Source organism: Morone saxatilis, unplaced genomic scaffold, assembly GCF_004916995.1.
Source record: "Morone saxatilis isolate NCDOM2014 unplaced genomic scaffold, NCSU_SB_2.0 Contig11, whole genome shotgun sequence".
Classification (NCBI taxonomy): domain Eukaryota; kingdom Metazoa; phylum Chordata; class Actinopteri; family Moronidae; genus Morone; species Morone saxatilis.
In genome coordinates this window covers 3,586,255-3,608,193 of record NW_023339663.1, presented here as the reverse complement: position 1 = coordinate 3,608,193, position 21,939 = coordinate 3,586,255, and positions in this window count along the sequence as shown.

Here is a 21,939-nt window from a genome sequence, read left to right as displayed (position 1 = left end):
CCATTCACAATCCTCCATCCCCCACCCGCCTTCACCTTCCCTTCGCCCAGGCAACCCCTGCAAGGTTGTCATACTCTCCCTCTGCTTTCACAGGTGGCAGAGATACCGAATAAAAACATTCTTCTAATCTAATCACCAAAATGGTGTTAAAAAAGTGTGAATTTTTCAACAAATGGGGCCAATTGTGGATTTTAAAATATATTTTAAAAGAATAAAATATTGGCTATCGTTAACTTTGAGTTATCATATCCAACGTGAGAGGAGCTCTTCTGTGAACACAACTAATCTCATCATTACATCGTCTGTTTTCATTATAGGACTTTAGGACACCTGCTGGTGGTGATTTAATAAGGGTTTCACAGGTTTCTCACCTTGTCGAAACTGAATTCTGGCCAGAAAGATAAAAATGGCCAAATTTAGGGCTACAACTAATGATATGTATATCTACTAAAGATTTTCAATTTTTTCTGTAGATCCATAAAATATTTAATTCATGAAATGTTAAGAAATAGTAAAGTATTCCAAGTTCCCAGAGGCCAAGGTGATATCTCCAAATTCCTTGTTTTGTATAACACAGTGTAAAAAAAGATTCAGTTTACACTGTTATAAGAAAAGAAAGAAGCAAATAATTTAAGCAATTTATCAATTATGTTGTCAGAATTAATGATGATGCATTTTCTGTTGACCAGCTAATCGATTAATTAACTAATGATTTCAGTATGAACCAAATTTTAAACTAACTAAAATACTAAAATATGAGCAAAACTTTTTTTGGCTTTTATTTTCCCCTTCAACCACACTTAAAAAAAGCCAATAATTCTACCTAATATAAGACACAGACTTGATTAAAGGTTATTTCTATAAACGGCCATGATCACCACCTTTATGAACACACTACTGCCCAGAGTTAAACAAACCTCCTAAATGAGCAGTTAAGAGGAGGATGATAATAAGACAAGAGACAGAAGGGAGTGTTTGCATGCAGAGCAGGATAAAAAAGACAGGAAATTCATTTTGTTCTCTTGGTTCTCTCACCAAAGATTACCTTGATGCTGTCTGTACCAGCAGTCTGTGCGCAGAATATTGATTATATTTGCTCTAACTTGCCTTGTTTCATTACCTGAGCGTCCAGGGATGCAGAAGTCAGTCTAATATTTGAATGTGTACACCGTTCGTGTTCTCCCTGCAGTGTGCAGTAGATTGCCTGATAAACAGCACGTCTCCAGCACAGCGATCAATAGAAGTTAACCAGAGAGAAACCTCTGCCTGGTGGCTACAGCACAGGAAGAGGAAACCAAGGGAACGGACATGAATGAGGCCTGGAGCAGCAGGGACCAGAGCACACACATAGAAATGAAAGAAGGGAGGGAGATAAGAGCAGAAAAAGTACTTTATGCAACTTTCTCAGACGTTTCCTCCTTCATCATCTCTTCACGTATAACTTGGACGAGTAAAATTCATTATTAAAGTTCAATTCATCAAACTAGAAGTTCTTAATCTACGAGGCTTTCAACAAGACAAGCGATTCCTTGGCCTAAGAAGTTTTTGCTCCTTCATGTTTCGTTAATTTTGTTTTTCAAGCTCAGGAAAACTCCCCCGGAATAAGCTCTAAAGTCTGTTTTCCACTACGGAAACCAAAAGGCTAAAAACAATCCACCATCTAGTAGAAATCTTTGAAAAAAGCTTTCATAACTGACCCCATTTTGCAGCGTCATTAAATGCACTCAGGGGCTCCTGAACCAGAAAATAAGGCAACTATTCCCACTGAACATAAACAACAGGAACATAAATGCTTCGTTTCAAATTAAATTTCAAATTAAACTGTAAAACTGTAAAGGTAAGACAGTGGGGAAGGATTTGGGATTTTGAGAAAACACAATGCAGGAAACATTTTGCAGTATATTCTATTAAATTGATCCACCTGTAAAAACTGATTAAATTCCTTTTTGTCTCATCAATCGGTAGATCTGGCTGAATTCTATCATCTTCTAGGAAACTGTTAAGTGACTTGTAGAGCAATAAAAGAATGTGAAACGAAAGATAAAATATATACGATTGCAAGATATGACGGTCAAGATGCCATGCACGTACGCTCATGCATGCCCATTCTCTTCAGTCATTTCTCCAACCAACGCTATCAACGTCCAGATCAGCCTTCAGCTCCATCATCCTTCCATATTATTCTCCTTTTGCCTGCTCTCTGGAGACATTGAGAGAGATGGCATTAAGAGTGTGTTGATATTCTGCAGAGGTTGCAGCGTCTGGGTCGCCACAATCACCCCGGGGGGGGGGCCATGACGACATGAAGAGATGAGAAGAAAGGAAAGGAGAGGAAGAGAAGTGGGTTGAGAAGGAAATGTGCGCCTGGAGTTTACACAGCAGGTCCATTGTGCATTCAGGAGTGTGACTGTTTCATTTTCTGAGCTCTCTGGTGTATTTTCTGACTCAGAACAAAGCCAAGGCACTTCTCTGCAGACAGGAGGCGCAGGTCCTCCACTTTATCTGTCAGTGATTGCTGAGGATGAATGGAGACCGTTGAAGGACTCCTCTCAGGTGTGTAGACAATGGCTGAGGTTTGGTCCAGTCTGGCCTCCCGTCCTCCTCCACACTGACACATACAGACGCAGGGCCACTTCAGGGCAAATTCACCATTTTTAGAATAAAGGGAAGTACGCACAAACTTTCACTAGTGTACAATTAAAAATGTCACCATGTGAAAATATAAATATGCACACACGCTCCACAAAAGATTCCACTGTTGTTTAAATGTCTAACATTAAATTAAATTACCATGCCTGACAGAAACACATGTTCACCAAAGCGATAAAACATCTGACACACACTCAAGGACTGTAGCAGGGTTGTGCATACTGACCCCTTCATATCCACTGTCCAACATCATTTTTAAATTATTACTATATTTATCAGTTACATGTTAGAAGAATATTTTTTTAAATTACACATTGTTTATATTTCATTGTTATATTAATGTTATCCTCAGTTTAAATTCTGAGTGAGATGTGCACTGTGGGATGGGTATGATAGGCTGAGAATAAACTAGACTGTGTTTATGAACCTCTTCCATAGAATAAATGTTTAGTGTACAAAGGACAACATGTGTCACTGAACCAAGTAACGTGAAATCTCTGACTCCAGAACAAAAGCCTCTCAACTAGACACCAAGAAGGCCAGTTCATTTGTTAGCAGACCAGGAAGATTAAGTAGTCTGAGTGACACTTGAATTTAAATGCTAAAATTAGGAGTGAGTAGTATTGAGTAAGGTTTGAGGTAATCAATGTGCAGGACTAACTCTGTGCATTCAGACATATGGATACTGAGAGGCAGGTTCGTATTCTATCAATCTATAGCTTTCGAGCATTTTCCTGCTGAGCTTGAGCTTGTTTACATATGCGGTGCTGACTGGCAGTTGGTTTTACTGCATTTTTCTTTAAAAACCTTGCAGCCCTGTGCAATCTACAGCATCTGCATAAATATTAACTCTTCTCAATTCCCGGTTGTCATGCCACTTGTTGCCACTTTGCACCTTCGCACCTCTGATCCTCAGAGCATCCTGGTGGTGCAGATTTCCATTTAAAATGACTGATATCGTGCTGCCTCTTTTCTATTTGTAGTTGCATGTGTGAACACACCTGCAGGTAAGGTAAATGGAGTCCTCTGAAATGCCCTCACAAACATAAAAAAATCTCAGCATACGTGTGTGTTCGAATGTGTGAAGCCCCATGCTGTGTCTCAGTGGAGCCCAAGCACGGCTGGTTCATAACAATGTTAATACCTCAGCCAGGTGTCAAGCTCCTCTCCTGCCAGCACGCCACAAGGAGTCCACAACATGAGCCAAAACAACTGGGAGGGGTGTGTGTGGGTGAGTGTGTGTGAAGGGGTGGGGGTGGGGGTCTCCAAAACGTTATGCTATTACAGCCTGAGTAAATCAGCGCAGTGGGGTGAGGGGCCTGCAGTGTCTCGCTCACAGCGACGGGCTCGCAAGAAATCAATGGGAGAAGGGACCCCTTTAGAGACATTCTGGCCTCGGGAAAGGGAGACGACAGAGCAACCGTCCGTGGGGAAAAATAAAAAGAAGAGGGAAAATAAGCAAAAAGGGAAGAGAATGAGAAGATGTTGAAGGTTATGGTAGATAACTTCTCCACAGGGAAGACAGTAATGACATGATGGATGGGCTGGGATGAGCCAGAAGTATTCATTATAAATACACACACATAATAATAAGAGCCAAATATAAACACTGCTGCTGCTCAGGTACAAAAGCCCGCAGCTGACCACACCAGTGACCCAGATCATTTCACTGTATTTATTACGATGATAAACAGTACAGAATTATCAAGGCTGCAGGATGTGTCCGTTCCATTCTTTAATCCCAGTGGAAATCGGCACAAAGAATGCTAATGTAAAGGCACTATTAAAGACTACTAAGTAACATGTACTCTCAGAAACTAAAATATCGGTCTGTTGTTACTCAGATTCCAAAGAAAATCTAGTGGAAACAAAGCAAATGCTACAACACAACGAGTGAAAACTTTAATAAATAAAACTCTCCATAGCACACAAGCCACTGTGTCTCATCTGCAAGACGATGGTGCATTACCAGGTGCATTTTTTAACTGGTCAACATGGAAGATGGCACTAAAAAATGGGCATCTCTGTGTTTCCCCACACATGAGGCAACTTTACTATTCCTGTAGGTATCCATGTATCCATTTTCAGCCACTTATCCAGGTCTGGGTCTCTGGTTATCTAGGTCTCAGTGGCAGCCGGCATAGCAAAGTAACCCTGACATCCTTCTCCCTAGCCACATCCTCAAGCTCCTCTTGGGGGATTTAGAGGTGTTCCCAGACCAGATGTGTGTTCTGGGTTTGCCCCAGGGTCTCCTCCCAGTTGGGAGTATGCAAAACACCTCCACAGGACAGCTCCTTGCAGATATCCGAGCTGCTTATTCTATAAGACTCCAAAAAATGCAGTATATTTTAAAGAAATGCTGTTTTTAACCATAAAGAAGCTACAACAGTAATCAGGCTGTGGTGGGTAAAAAGCAGCAAACCTGACATATGTATACAAGTGTACACACTCATCAAGAGTACATGTTTGAGAAATGTAATCAAAGTCTTTGTATTTGCCGGTAGCATCCATTCATGCAGAACAGATCAAAAACAAAAAAGAAAGAATTGGAAACACAGGAGACACAGATGTGCTCTGTGCTGCTTTATTAGCAACCAGATATCTGCAATCTCTCTCAGCACTGCAGCACATACACACCACGGAGCCTTTCCATTCATTAGCATTTATTCACTCTATAACTGGCTCACAGCGAAACAGCCAGGAAATGTAGAGACGACGAGAGACGGGGAGATGCTACTAGATAGTTCAAAAAGCACACACCTTGTCAATCAGCTGCATGGTGTTCCACCTTAACAACACCCGCTGCTAAATGCTACTTCTTTACATCACACAAACATCCCCTAACCCCCAGTTACCAGAAGGCAGCACAGTAAGTGGTCCGCTATAACACATCTGCCTGCCTCCAATGGGACACAAGGAAAAATTATTCTCAATGAGAAGATAAAAATGTGTGCGAAGAAAGATAAAACAACAGATGTAACCAGAGGGAACTCCAAGCGCCTGAATGTTTGTCGGTGCTTTACAGTTCGTCAACTTCCTGTTAAACCGACTCACACTTGATTCCTTGGCCATTAAAAATATCCCTTAAGAACTGGAATTAATCATCTTCCTCTGCTATCATTGTGATATGCAAGACAGAAAATCCCACTTCCTGATGACGACCAAAACTCCAAATGTGTTCTTTGGCACGCTCTAGTCATTAAGCCTTTGAGATAACCTGCTGATAAAATGAAATTCATTAACAGGAATGAAAATAAAATGTAACCTCTCATCAGCTGTACAGGACTTTTTAAGGAAACCAGTTCCTGGTGTCGCCATTTTTAAATCAGGGTAAGACAACAAATGCTTCGTGGTACACATCTGTATCAAGTATGAAAAATGTCAAGACAATATTAAGACCACCTGTTCTCACATAAAACCTCCTGAGCAGCTGAGATACGGATGAAAATTCAAGATGAAAGTTATGATGCTTTATTGATTTCATCTGCTAAGGTTTCTTCAATCATAAAATGAGATGGAAAGGAGGGAAATCAAAGAGGGGATGATATAAAGGATGGGACATAGGTTAAAGAAAGATGACTAAGACATAAATAACCTGAAATGGAGCTGTCACGTAGAAAGATGTTCTGCATGCTACAGTACGTAGGACACATTGAAATACTGCTCGCTAACACCTTTTCATTTATCACCCGCTCCAGCAGTGTAAAAAACAAAAATCAATTCTGGGTAAAACACACTATTTGCTTTTAATGTGCAACACCTTACTGGCTTCAAGTGATGCATTCACGTGATGCAAGAAGGCGAAATTGCTTCAAGTTCGATACAATCACTACAAACTGTGCAACTAATTTAACAAGTGGCATAAAGCATATATAGAGAAAAAGGTGAAATATGTATCACAAATGATGCAGTGAGCAAGAAAAAAAATCATCAAAATGACTGTATTTATATACTATGCAACATGAAATGCTTCGTCGTGTTAAGTAATATTTGCACAATGATATTTATATCTATACCACTACTACATTTGGTGAAGCTTATTGCCACAGTCTGGAGCTCTCCAGTCAGTCCACCAAGCAGTAATCTGTGTTAACGCACACATGACCAACAGTTAAAAGGTCCAAACTTTGTTTTCAGGAATAAATAAGTGGAATTAAAAAAAAAAAAAGATAAAAAAAAAAAAAACAGGTTTCCCATATCTAAATCCGGTTACGATTATCCAACTCTAATCACACATTCTGGGATTTTAGGCACACTGAATATTTAACAAAAGAACAAACATGTGTATGCACATGTTTCCAAGGGTTCAAAAGGTATTCCCTGAGCTGAATAAATGAGTTAAAGCGCAGGGAACCGGAAATCAATTTGGAACATGCACCATTCATGCCTCTTCCTTCCCGGATTCTATTTACCTCACCTCCACTTATTTACATATCCATTTATTCATTTATCTCTTGCAGGCGGCTATAGTGGATATATGGAATTTAAAAATGCTCATTAATATTCAGATATGCTGGTTTTATATGGTCAGACTGAGACAAATTGCTAAAAAGAGACCCAAGACTCTGTGGATTAAAAAATGTGCACAATGTTCCCATATAGGTAATTTTATGAGTGTATACAAGCTAAATCACTGCAGAAAGCCTACCTGTATGTCCGTCTCAGGGATAGTAATTACATGGCAGCAAGGGCTGAGAGGTTTTCACTCCATCCTCAATCTATTCCAGCTGATTTCACTGATAAGCTCCTTCTCACTGGCTGCAGGTGAAATTAGCTGTTTTTGTGTTTGGTTGGAGAAAAACCATCATACTCTCAACCCTCCATCCCCAATCTAATGCCTTACTGAAAAACCGTTGACTTGTATTTTTTTTTTTTACCCATTTTTTAATCCCACAAGAATTAGTAGAGCACTTATTTGGGTCTCTATTTTGTAGTTTTTTGGACAAACATCCATAGACAGAGATTAAAGTTTTGCATTGTTGTGCAGCTTTGTTGTACACCTTCACAAATATAACTGTGTTTTTCCACAACATTTCAATGGCAAAGCCAACTTGGCAAATATGCCAACTTGGAGCCAACACAGCTTGTACCAGTTGTGTTGGTTTTGTGCTGCAATTTATGCTGAACGATGAGGGAAAAGAAAATACAATAGAACAGCTTTGAGCCACGGATTAAAAAGAGGTTCTACACACAGAGGTTTGTATAGCCTGCGGAGAGCTGTAACTGTGTGCAAGAATAACTATGTGTCGCTAATAATTATCTGTCTCATCATCAGCAACCTGACCTGAAACTCAACTTAATTAGCTACTTAAAAGTTAAAATAAGTAGAATGGATGGCACATAAAGTTCCATGTTAACATGCTGTTAATTCAACATACTGCAGACAGAAATCAGTTTTCTGTTCCAAACTAATTTTGAACAAGTGTGAAGTTTGAACTGCTGCTGGTGCTCAAAAGATCAGAGCATCACTGAAGCATAAAGCCAACCTACACAGATGTGAAGCCTGGATAACATCTTTCTGCATAAGGGAGGACGGTTATAGAAGTATTAGGACCTCATGTTACTGCTTTTACAGCTCTTGTACGAGGAAATTATCCCACAGAGACACTCAAACATGATCCGATTAATGTTAAATGTGGAGTTATTTTGAAGTGCTATAACTCACATTATTGGTCCTTCACTACCTCTCATCTACCTCTACTTCAGTTAGGGATGTTTTTGTTTTTTTTTGCATTAATTTGCTGCACTATAAAAACAGCCTTGTATGACTTAGTAAGATCTGGTAGTTGTAGGACAGCATACAAACAGCAAGAGGGAGCGAGAGGCTTCCAGTCAGTCAGAGGTGTAATCTGACTTGACTTGAATTCCAAGGCCTATGTTACCGATTTTCAACCACTCCTGCACATACATTAACATTACACTTGACAAAACTGTTCACGTCATCGGAAACTTCTATCCAAGCCCTAAAGGTTGTGACATTTTTTACGGGATGAGCAGCAACAACGAAAAATGGGTTTCAAAGTCTAACTTCTGCTTTCTTGATTTAAAATTCAAAGTTTATCTTTACTGGTTTCAAAGTATCACAGTGTTGTCTGACTGAGAAAAGGATTCAAGGTCTTGGGGTTGAAATTAGGTTTTTCTTGCTCCTGCTTGGCCTGTGATTGCATCATCAAGTGTAGGATTTGTGGTGAGCAAAGCCGCCCCAAAAGCTATGATTCCCACGATTAGTAACAAGTGTAATGGAGCACACTATAGGCTTGTCATGCTCTGAAAGTTAAAAGGATGCACAGTTAAAAAATGGTGATGTGGTCCTTTAAAGGGAGACAAGGATTATGTGCTGATGGCCATCAAGCCTGCTGACCTTTACCCTCAGGGGACCAGACGACAGAAATGCTGATGTGGTAAACTTCCAAGTGAAGTGTGTATGTGTGTGCATGTGTGTGCATGTGTGACGTACTTCTTTCAGGTCTTATTTAGGTAACTGTATAAATCTCACACTCCTGACAGGGTAGTATGTATCCGTCACAGCAAGGGAGACAGTAACCTTTCTCTATATAGTTACTATACATACATCTATCCCGCCAATAGGCAAATGCTGTAAAATGTGCAAGTGGTTGGTAGATATTAGTCAGTCGGTTGGTAAAATGTGAACATTCACTAGCAATTTGACTTGTGTACAAAAAAAAACTTTTATTTTGCACCCTGCCAGGAGGTACTCAGTCATGCAAAGAAACAAATTCAAAGATAAATGAGAAGATTAGGAATTAACAACTTGATCATATATTACAGATAACAGAAGAGGATAACCAGACCTGGTCTAAAAGGGTATTCTGTGCTTTTGCTGAAATTGCCAATTATCGTTGAGCTTCGTAGCTACTATAGCTAGCAGTAGTGAAAGTGTTTGCTCTTATGGTGCTGACTGAAACTTCATAAGGTGTCCTTCATAAAAAGGTGTGCACCTTTTTGCCAAAGGAATGGCATTCTGAGCTCCTTGCAACCACTTCACATTAAATTTTAAGATACGTTTCTTGATGTAGTCATTTTGGTGATGCAATGCACATAATCATTTACTAACCTTGGAATCTATGACTCAAGCTGGGTAAATGCTGATATTGGAAGTTACAGTGGGCCAATAACCTCTAAGCTTCTGATCAAGGGGGAGGAGAAAAAAAGGGGGGAGGGATCGATAAACATCCAGCAAGAGAGCACAGTGAAAAGTGTCTGAGAAGAGCCACTGCGATGTGTAGAGGAGGAAGGGGTGGAGAGAGGGTGATGGATCCTCACTTGGGGAGGTGACAGGTGGCAGCGAGAGAGAGAGGGAGAGAGAGAGGTGTCTCGGGATGGAGGAGTAATCTTCCAGCTCGCTGATGAACGCCTCTCCTCACCTCATACATCATCAGCAGGCGACAGCACCTCTGGACTCCAGTCGATATCATCTGAGTTCGATGGCCGTTTTTCTCTCTTTGTGTGTCTCACATATACATTACAAGACTGACCAGTGAAAGGCTGCTGATGTAACAACCCAGCAGAGGCACATATGTTCTGTTTGACCATTTGTCTCTGATGCAAGTCAACAACAAACTCCAACCTGAATGAATGAGCGATTCGGGGAGATTTAAGAATGCAGTGTGATTGCATGGACAGGATCACAATCTACCAAACTAATCCAGTCACTGGCTCGTAATTCATTCATTTATTCGTCATTTTAACATTTCTTTTTAAGTAGCATCCTGGTTGAGAAAATTAAAAGCATTCGCCTGCTTTCTCATATAATATGAATTATTATGGAGCATAAAACCAGGACTACCAAAAATAAAACAAATGGACCAGAGAGACTGGTCCTTCCAGGTCTCATTTGTAATGCCTGTAAACCCTTCATCATCCAAGCCCTTGTGAAATGAGGCCAAATTTCAATGAGGAAAACAGTTACTGGAGTTTGCTCTCCTGACATACTTTTACTACAAGTCAACACACCTAAGTCCTTGAGAAGTTATTTCCTGTGACCGACACCTTTACCCAGACTAGAGGCATCTTGACAGGTTGATAAGATAAGGGATGCAACGGTCCAATAATTGTTGGTCAAGGCCCACAAACCAACAATCATTAATCATGTCAAAGCACACCTGAGAAAATGCTTTAATGCGAATGCGGTTCAAAGCAAATCCAGGCCTAGTCTTTGTATTTCAAGGAGGGTAGATTTATCTTCATTTGTTACACTCGCTTTCAGAGCACTTCTGGCTGATGTCAAGATCATCTTCCTCACACCCATAAATCTTTGTATTTTTTTATGTTGTTTCACATCAAGTGTATCTATATATTGTAAAATCACATGTTTTGCCATTACAATCTGTATAACATAAAACACTGTCTATCATTGGACTATAGATTCTCATAAGGGGGGGAAAACATAAAAAACTGGTAAATATCCGAGGACGAGCAGCAGAGGGATTTCTCTTCCAGGATGGAGAGACGTGTAACAAAACTATAAAAGTGAGATGAGATTCTGTAGTAGTTTTTGTTTTTACCACTGTAAATTCCATTTTAGTTTTTCTTTGAGGATATCTTTTATATTCCTCAACCACAAAAAAACACTGTAGTCTTATAATAATATAACAATACTACACGTTCATGTTGTGGCTATCCGTTTAAATTATGTGTGTTTTGCTGCTATTTTGCCACCGAGAGAAGAAGCCAGCCAGGGGCCAGAATCAGATCCATAACAAATTCAGACTCTGAATAAACTGATTTAAAATGCTGAATTCTTTATCTGGTTTTCACAAAGCATCATCTCTAGCTTCAGCTGACCATTGGAGTTACACACCACACAGTTTATGATAGGTGATTGGATTTTTCTCACCTAAATGCTAGACTAAAATCAGATATTTCTAACATAGTTGCTCATCTTTATTCAACCAAGACAGTCCAAATCAAAACGTTAGAAGTGCTGCAACTGTCTGTCAACTAACATTGTCTGTGCAGAAAATGAATTAGACTTTTCTTTCTAAAAATAGGGATAGCAGAACAGAAATATAGTATACAACCAAGAACTATAAAGTACCAACGCTACAAAGCAACCAAGAACTGGAAAATAACACAGCTAGCAGCAAACTGACATTATAAAACCTTTTCTCTAACTGGTTTTGAACAAGTGCTTGCAAACTGTATCAAAGCTCTATTGGAGGAGGCTTTTTTTGTATTATCAAAAACTGTTTAACTGAGATTCTTTAAAGGGTGTCAATGTGCCCTCAGAGTGAACTATGGAGGCAAACTGTAATCTGTATTCTGTTCACTGTAGCAGCAGAGGCCCTACAGTGCGCCTCCACAGCGATGATTTAACAAATCCCCTCAGCTGCTCATTCTTTGTCCTGTTAGAGAATAGCAGGTACCAAACGGTAATATTGCAGACCACTTGTATTCACACATCATCCCATTTCCACTGCTCTACATGTATAGCTCTGGCAGCGCTGTATTTCACACTGCATTTCAATGGGCTGTTTTCCATACTCCACTATAGGACTGTTATCACCCATCGCCCAACGGTGAGATATGGTTCAGCCTTTATTGCATTTCCATGGAGCTGAGTGTTTCTCGGTTCCGCCGTAGTGTTATCTCAGGCAGCTTATGGTGATCCTTCACTAGGACTTACTCCTCTCATCAATTCTGCCCGTCGCTCCGCTGAACCTCACTCGTCTGATTGGCTGGTGGTTGGGGCCGCCTCATTGGAAGCGAGTTCTGATTGGCTCAGCTGTGTTCTTCATTAGAGAAGACTTGGACAGCGGGCTGACCCCTGGAAGGTTCCAGAGCATGTTGTGATAAATGAGCTTTTTCTTTTCTGTCACACCACCCGTTCATATACACATGCATGCACACGCAGACACACATATATGCGTGCACACATGCACAAACAGGGAGCACACTCCTCCCGTCCTCTCCTGTGAATACTGCATCACTCCAAAACAGCTGAAAGCTGCCTGCAGGCTTCCAAATCTAAGTTAACCTTTAGTCAAAAGTGCTTACTGTAGTCTAAATTAAGATATGCGAACACCCAAATAGTCTCATTTGCATTCTGGATGAGGCAAAGTTTTTTTGGCAGGTGCTGTGGAGCCCGAACTGACCTTGATAAAGTGCTTCAAACAGACACAAACTCTTTCCCGTATGAAACTCTGCAGCACATAGATTCATCTTGTATCTGCAGTTAGATGGAAACGAAAAGGTTTTCTTATTGTGGTGTAATACAGCACACATGCGGTGTGGAAAATAAGTTATCCTGATTGGCAGAATTACAAAGGAGCTGCACCTTCACAGCTAGAAATGTCATTTTCGGCTGTGACGATAGAAAATTACCCCCACAGAGAGACTAATGTAATACAATAAAATAATATAATCTGGCCTTGGAACATAGGGAACAAGAACTAATAAAAAGGTGGCTTTCAATTACAGCACACTTTTTCATTTCAAAAGCTATATTAGAGCCACACTTAACGTATTTTGGAGGGTTTTGGGGTTTTCATCTCCATCTCATCTCCTGTGATATCATTGTTGCGTCCCGCTGGCTAGAATTCAGCAAGAATTGATACAGTTTACAATTATAAAGCATTTTTGAGCTTTTGAGACGATCTCTGCTTTATGGCCTCCCACAACAACCTGTGTCAACTGGAAATACAAATTAAAACCACTATCGTAAACAACCACAGAACCTCACAGTGATCGGTGAAACCCTCCACTTCAAACTGAAAGATTTACAGAGAGAAACAGACAGATGGGGGGAATTTTACAGGAGTTACCAGCAGGATTCACAGCTCTGCAGTTAAAACCACTGAGGCTAAGAGGATGGCGCAGAGAAAAGACCAGGTATAGGATGACAGAAGAGTAAAGAGAGGCAATGTGTGAGACTAAACACTGGGACAGAAAGGAATCAACCACATCATCCATTACACTGTACTGTACACACAATATAGATCGCAACTCATGATTCCCAAAAAAACGTTATTTTAGTTCCCTTTAGGCTAGAAATAACACTGATAACATATGTAGTCTGACAAATGTCTATATTTGAAATATATAATCTGAAATTGGCTGATATTCATGTATGAGATGATTACCGAAAAAAATAATTTTGATAGGGTTTCTCTAATTTGGTTATTATTAGGTAAGATATTCAACAGTTAAACACTCAATTCCATTCAAAGTTGACAGCAACAGTAAATACAAAGGTATAGTTACTCTACAGAAGGACTAAAACCGTATAACTCCATGTGCCAACATACATACTGATGTCGATATACCTGCAACAAGCCAATCTCAGTCAATAATACCGGCTCAGCAATTATCAGCTGGGTTCTTAACATATGCTCTTATGTATTTTTAATATTAGCTTCATTAACATCGAGGCAATTCATTTGCTTCCAGTAAGAGGGTTGACAAAGAGACTACAGTGTAGTGAAAAAGCAGAACATTTTAATTAAATAAGTGGAGATGTTGGATGTTGCATTATCTGTTCTGTGGAATTCTGCTACAGCCAGAGGTTTGAACAGCACACACCACACACACACACCACACACACACACACACACACAACACACCACACCACACACACACACACACACACACACACACCACACACACACACACACACACACAAAATGCCCAAGTCGCTTTGTACACCAATTCAAAGTCTTATGTTCCTGCACCGCTGCTGTCGCACTACTCGGCCCATTTCAAATACACTCTCCTTCTCCAAACATGTGCTTTTATGTTCAGAGTGTGCGTTTGTGTGCAGGCGTCCTTATCTCCGCTCAAGACTGCATCAGGTAGCAAGCTCCTCCTGCCTCCCGAGTCACACACTATCATTTTGTAATGCACGTGCAGCTACAGGGGCTTTATGAAAAACCCTCACTTTCTCGCTGCTTGAAGCAACATGGCACCACCTCCTGCTCTTCCCTGCAGCCCTGCCTCCCCCTCCACTCCGGCCACTAACTTTTGCCGAGCTCCCACAGTTCAGCGAGCCAGGGAAGGGCTGATGTAGAGTGTTAAGAGCCGCCTGCCAATAGCTGAAAACAGCTGGAAGGAGAAGCTCAATGGGAGAGGAAAACAAGCAGCGAATTAACCCCTGACCTGAAACTCAAACAGCATTAAACCTGCTGGATGATGGCGGAAGAGGGGCAGAAAAACACAGGCTAAACACAACCTGATGTAATGTAATCAGATAAAGAGCAGCCTGTAATCACCTCGCCAACATTTCCCAATCCTCAAGATTTTGGAGTAATTCCTTTTTTCCACCAGTGGGGAGCAAGAGGAGATAGGGAGACAAGGCTCCCAACAGCCAAATAATTAACATTGTTTACATGCCTTTATCATTGTGCGTTTTGTTGGGATCTAGTTTGAGGGAGGAGCTGCTAAATGTGTTCATCTTTCGCCTGGACAAAACAACGCTGTAGATGGCTGAACAACAGAGACTGAAGCTCTACACGGGGAGTAGTTTTTGCAAATTAATAATAGACTGATATGCGTGTCGTTTCACAGCATCAAAAGCCAAGTTTTTTTTTAAGGGCAGGTAGCTGGTTATTGTAATAAAGGGCGAGAGAAATATTATATATTATATATATATCATAATATTATAGACAGAAACAAAAAGCATCATATTCACAGGTGGCAACACACGTTGGCACAGGGGCAGTGATATGAAACGATGCCAACCACCAGAAAGTTTGCTGAGGTTAACTTTTTGTTTCAGACTGATCGGATGTCTACGATCCCATTCAGACAGAATGGAAGATGGAGAGAAAGATTGTGAGTGACCACAATGAAAAAAAAAGGGTAGGAGAATGGATTGTTTTTCCAGGATCTCCTGTCAGTCACTGGTCGCCTGCTGCGGTTTGGCCGACAATCCAGGATATATCTCCTCAAAACAGTAACTATTCAACATTTGTCATCTTGTGCTCAGTGACATAAAAACACAGCCATGTCACAGTGCTGCCCCAGCCCACCTACACACTACGAGTCTACCAGTCTTTAATCAAGATATAAGGAGTTCAAACCCTTTTTCCTCTGTGTCAACAGGCACCAAGGGCCCTGAGGTTGCCTACTGTTACAAAGACTGAGGCCAGGCTTGTGTAGACAGACCTGGAAAAGAAAATTATCAACAGGAGGAGAGACAGACAAGAAGGCAGACAGACAGGGAGTCTATTCTCCTCTCTCTTCCTGGATAAATATTTGATCAGCGGCACTCTGATGGGTATTGATTGGAGCCCTTATCCGCTCTTTATCGATCCACTGACTGTGATCACTGTTTAGATGAACACGCGCACACACACTCTTCTGTAACCTCTGAATGTCAAATCAGAATAAAAAGGTTGAAGGCTTAAAGCATTTAGCTTCACTAAAAGTGGTTTCTAATGAGATAATTGTAAGATTGTTCAACAAACAGCACTGTAAAGCACTGATAATACAGATAAAGGAAAAGATTTGTTTCAGTGTTTATGTGTGCATGCATGCCCTGTGGTGTATATAAGTAGCCACTATCAGGTTACAGTGCTTTCCCACTCTTAGGCTATCATACCCTCCCTTAGAGTCCTATTAACAGCCAAGATTACATTACTGCGACGTCCTTCAGCCCCATGTTGGGTGACCCCTGCTGTAGTGCTTACACAAGCACCTCTGCCTTCAAAAATGATGGGAACTACCACAACACAGATGTGTGTGTGTGTGTGTGTGTGTGTGTGTGTGCGCATATGGAAAAGAAACAGTCTTGTTTGCCACATGAATCTGATCATAGCACTATAACATTGTGAAGTGAGGTGAAACACATAATCCTGACCTGACACTAGTGTAAAAATCTAATTAAGCCAGCACTAGCACCAAATGGTGGACAATCTTGGTAATAAGGCTGAGTTTAGATTAATACGGCACTGCATTAAAAGGTCAAGGGACTGCACAGGTACCAATGGTAAGATTAAATGCACAGTTTTCCCATGTGTTTATGAGTTTTAAGGCTTATGAGATATCAAAAACAACATTGTGAGGCAAGATTTTACAACTCTGGAAAGACATCACAGGAAGTTTTTGGCCAGCTCAGATGTAAACAGTGAAATTGCACCACTCATATGACCCATTGCACACGACAGAAGTTGAGCCAGGTTAGCAAACCATGTTTCCTATCAAGGCCGCTGAAACAAATGAGGAGGCTGCGTGTTTACATGCAGAACTTGTTGGTATGAAAGCAGCCAAATGCCCATCAGCTGCAATGATGCTGTGATTTTACCATCTTAAAAATCAGGAATGAAATGAAAACAAGGCAAGAAAGGTAAGACCTACTGAAAACGAACGTTGTGCATAAAAATGTTGGTATGACCGCAGTTAAATGCCCCAAATCCCGTAAAAAGCCTCCAAAACCAAAGAAGCCTGAAACATCTTTTCCAGCCACTGACATTAAACAAACTACTTTTCTAGGACGAGTATTAATCTCACTGGATTCTATAACAAGTATCGCTGCTAAGATCCTTTGGAAATGAAGACACAAGTAGTTTCAGTAGGTTATTGTCTATTTCATTTGACTGCTTTGCTGGGAGTTACCATTTATCCTTGAATTTCTGTGGTTGCCTTTCAGTCAGAATAAGCTTTATTCTAAAGCAACTAATTGCCCTAGAATGTGTTCTATTTCCTCATGATTCATTTAAGAAATAAATCAAAGTGGTGGGAGATGAAAGGAGGAGTGAACAGAGAAGCAAAGTGCTGATGTAGGGATTGAACTCCAGTCTCTGGGGTTACACTGTGTGAATGGGAGTCAGTGATGCATCTTTTTCTCTGCAACATCTAAACCCCAACCTTTTAAAAAGTGAATGCAACCACTGTTAATCCACACCAAAACCCCAACAAGACCTAATTATTCTTCACTAATCCTCGTATCATTTCTAATCTATTAAAAACACGAGGCTTTTACAATACCGCATTACCTCAGGTCCTCCGATTAAATGAATATCAATACCACATCTGAAATAATGAGAACTTACAGTTCTTGCAGGTTGCTGAAACAATTTAATTACGCCAAGGCAGCCAGCCCAATCCATGCATGAATCAATCAAAGGGAAACACATCATATTTGATTTGATTTGATTATACTGATTGGCTCTGACAGAGGGTAATATGTCCAAGTGGGGAAGGTAAAATTAAAGGTAATTGAATTCCCAGGATGCAGTTACAGTCTGCTGTCATTATGGGAAAAAGCTGTCATCAGATGCTCAAGGCAATATTCACTCTTACCACCAAGCTATACAAGATCCTTCAGGCAACAATCAATCACAGAGTGAGATGCAATCACGCCGACAGTTTGATTTCTTTTGGACCAAACCTCATTAGAAAAGTTTACTCTGCAGCATTTTTGTATTTTATGTTTGCATACAAATCAGCAAATCTGGGTTTGTAGGATAGAAATAATATGTAATTTTGTATGGAATTAACACTAACCTTTACCGCTTTCTGTACAAAACACTGAAGGCATTTTTACTAAGCAGGAAGGACTTTTATACTCATTAATCAATGCTTTTTGTTGTAATTGGTTGCAATTATGTTCTCATTCTATTGGCAGAAATGGAATAAAATATGCAGAACTATGTTTTTGTTAGCGTATAATCACCTGAAAATAAGAATTATTGTCATTTTTATCTACAGAGGCCATGGCCGCCATGTTTCTACTGTAGCACAGAAAGTACAAACCAAACACTGGCTCTTGATTTTGTGTTTTTTGCGGGTTTTTACGGTCACTGTCGTTTCCCCTTCATGTTTGGTTGAGTCAAGAGGTTTCTGGTACTTTAGGGCTTTCGTTTTTGATGGGTTTTTTGGGTGCCAACCAAATTTAAGTTGATTATTCTCACCTGACAAGTTGATTGAGTCACTCCAAAATCAACAAAACTCACTATGGTGTCATGATTATTAGACTTTCACTGGTTGACATTGGCCCTCTTCTCCACGCATCCACTATCAAGCAAGAAAGGCGTCGGAATTCAAACCATCATTAAGGTTTTGATAGCAAATCAAAAGGTCAGTATATAGTCTTGCATTTGCAATTCAAGAGCACACTTCATTAAATTGTGAAAGGGAGTCATTGACTTGTGAGAAATGGATTTCCGAACAAACACTGATTAATTGCCCTTGTATAAAGCAAGAGCCTTTGATGTCCGTATTCACCCTTGATCTCCCTGTGCTCGACACATCTAGGAGATGGCTGAGGAGAACCAGGTGCGGGTGATCAAGTGTCCTTTTCGGGATCCTTGATTCCAGGCAGGAGGCAACAGTCTGGTCTCAGCAGCTGTGTACACACACTGTTTCTGGATCAATAACAGCAGAGAGCCTGTATTGATTATGTGAGTAAGTGATACTAGAAGGGGGGTTGCTATGGAAGAAAAGGAGGGAGGTGGGAGGAAGGTGGCCTGGATTAAGGTAACAGGGATACATCCTTGTGGTGATCCTGGTGAATTGTGTGTGTGTGTTGCTATGTTGCTTCCCTATTCTCTTACATGCTCCGGTCTGTCATAGAGGGCAGAATGTGTAAAACGTGTGCACAGAGATGTTGTATTATCCAATACAGGCTGACCCCTGAATTCCAAGGCCTCCATATGCCCCCCCCCTGTGTCAGACAGGGGGACCCTTGCCACAGACTTGCCTCACTTCACCTCAAACAAGACCTTCGACTAATTTGCAACACAAGCTACACTTTCACTGAGACATTTTGACATTCTGGATTATCTAAAATCCAGACTCTAGAGAGTTTATATTGATTATGAGATGCACACATCAGGATGCCATACTAATGCCTAAATGAAGAAGTCTCCTGGTGTCATCTGCCAAGCTGTTGATTTATGCAAGGGTGATCCACAAATTGGCCCGAATCAAGGATCATCTTAGAAAAACATAACCTGCAGGGGTGGATTCTCCCTGCTGTATTATCTGGTTCTCTCTGGCAATCAATATCAGTTTAATTGGCCATTGATATATGAATACGATCAAAGGTATTGTATGAACATTTTGCTTGGCTCAATGTATGCATTTTGAGAAACCCACCTGTTTCTGCTGTCAGTCTTGGACTAACTTCAATCAAACTACTGTATCACAACCAGCTCCTATTACTTTTTTTCCAGTTTAAGTAGAAATTCTATTCTATTCATCTATTACTCTTCATTTTTGTTATATTAGATTTTCAAAAATACAAACTGCAAACTGGGAGACAATTTTCATTTTAGCTTCTAGTTCAAGTGCAGACATGTTTTCAACCAAGCTGGCAAACAATGCAAGTAATCCACTGAAATCCAACACCTATTTTCACTTCACTCAATTCTACCTACAAAAAAAAACAACTCACAAAAGCATTTAACTTTATAAAAACTTGTAATCTGTATCTGTAATGTTTATAAACATTACAGATATTATATCTAATTACTGTTACATGTTGCTTCATTGCAGTGCATCAAAGTTAACACAAATAACTGACCATACTGACCATTGACCAATATGGGGCTTTATTCACAAACAGTTTGCATGATGTCCTAAAGCTTAAAACTATTCACCTACAGCACTGTCCTGTGGCTTTTCAAAAGGCATTCAAATTTGCTTACAATTACAGGCACTGTTATCCACTTGAGTACATGAATGTCTGACAAATAATTTTATATCATAATTATTCTTGTAACATATACAACACAGTGAGCTTCCCCTTCCTCCCGAAATAGAAACCCTGTCCCGCCGGTCATCCCAGCTCCCTTTTATTTACATTGATTGTGTCTTAGCTATAGACAGAGTCACATGAAAAACATCTGTTCTAACGCCAGGCTTATTGCTCTCCGAGGAACTGAATAGCTCAATTACAGCAGCACTCCATGATGACTGCGGCACTGCCCTCCAAAATAGTGCTGAGGCAGAATCCAGCAGCCATCAGGGGGATACGAGAGTCTTCAGGGAAAAGAAACTCAAGATGCTGGCCCTCTGTGATACCAATATTAAATATCTGTGCATATACAGTGGTGTGTATAATATCCCTACTAATGAGCCACTACACTCACAACTGAAACCTAGACACTGTCAAAGTGCTGAGATATTTTACTCACGTATTAAACCTGCTGTGCAAACAGCAGCATGTGTGCAACCATCAAGAAAAACTATGCAAGCAATTAAAGTAAAGTAATTACGATTCTGTTCATGTTCGCATCAAACTACCTGTTTAGAATAGACATGGATCGAGTATCTATAACTAAAAGGGTCATTACTATCTTGATTGTTCTAGTTATGGAAAGTTAACTTATGATTAAATACAACCAAAAGTTAATGCAGTATCAGACACACTTTTCATGCAAACACCCACCCATTTAATCTATTAAAACCACAAACAGCATCGTATTCCCACAAAATCAATAGAGGGACCAAACAGAACAGCTTTGCCTTATTTGCTGACAGTAATAACAACAGCGAGCAAGACCTCAATGCAGAGAAATCACATTGATCATGATTTTGGATTCTGAATATTACTAAAGCAGCTATAAACAATATTCGTATAACAGCAATCAAATAACAATCAATAATCAAATAACAATGTGGAAATAATGTGATTATGTGAAAGGGGATGAACCTACAGAGAATTATCACAAGAATCTGCAGTTCCACTCGACTTGTTGTATAGCTTTGTTCAGCTAAAACATGCAGCTATTTTCAGCGAAAAACCTCTAACTGTACATTACCAAATGGTAGACAGATACCGTTAGCAACTAACTGGTGAACATAGTGGAGCATTTAACAGTTAAAGAGCCTGATATGTCCATCAGGAGTTGGCGAGATCAAAAGCAGAACTGAAAGAAGGTGAATATTGGACTTCAGCTGGTGGCCAGTAACATGACTTTAAATTATTTCTTATTCTTATTTCATCTCTCAATGTGATGCCTCGGTGCAACTGCTGACTTCTTTAGGCCACCGTAGATGATTTTCAAATGGTGATTCTCAGTGACAGAAGATTGTTTGAGAAAAAATGCCTCCAATTATCAAACTGTTCAAGTGATATGAAAATTTCAAATTAAAAACTCAATACTAATATGCAAAAGTAGGCAAAACACCTCTAATCTGCAAGAATCATTCCTCGAGTGCAGAAACAAGCAGTTATAATTAGCTACTTCCCACCTCTGCATGCTGTCGTTGCTATTTATCCTTTAGATTCAACACTACCCTGACTTCCTCGCAGCACATTGACTAGAGAGTGCATTAAGATGCAGAGAAAGGCAACAGTGGTGTCTGGGAAGGTGGAGAGAGGCTGGG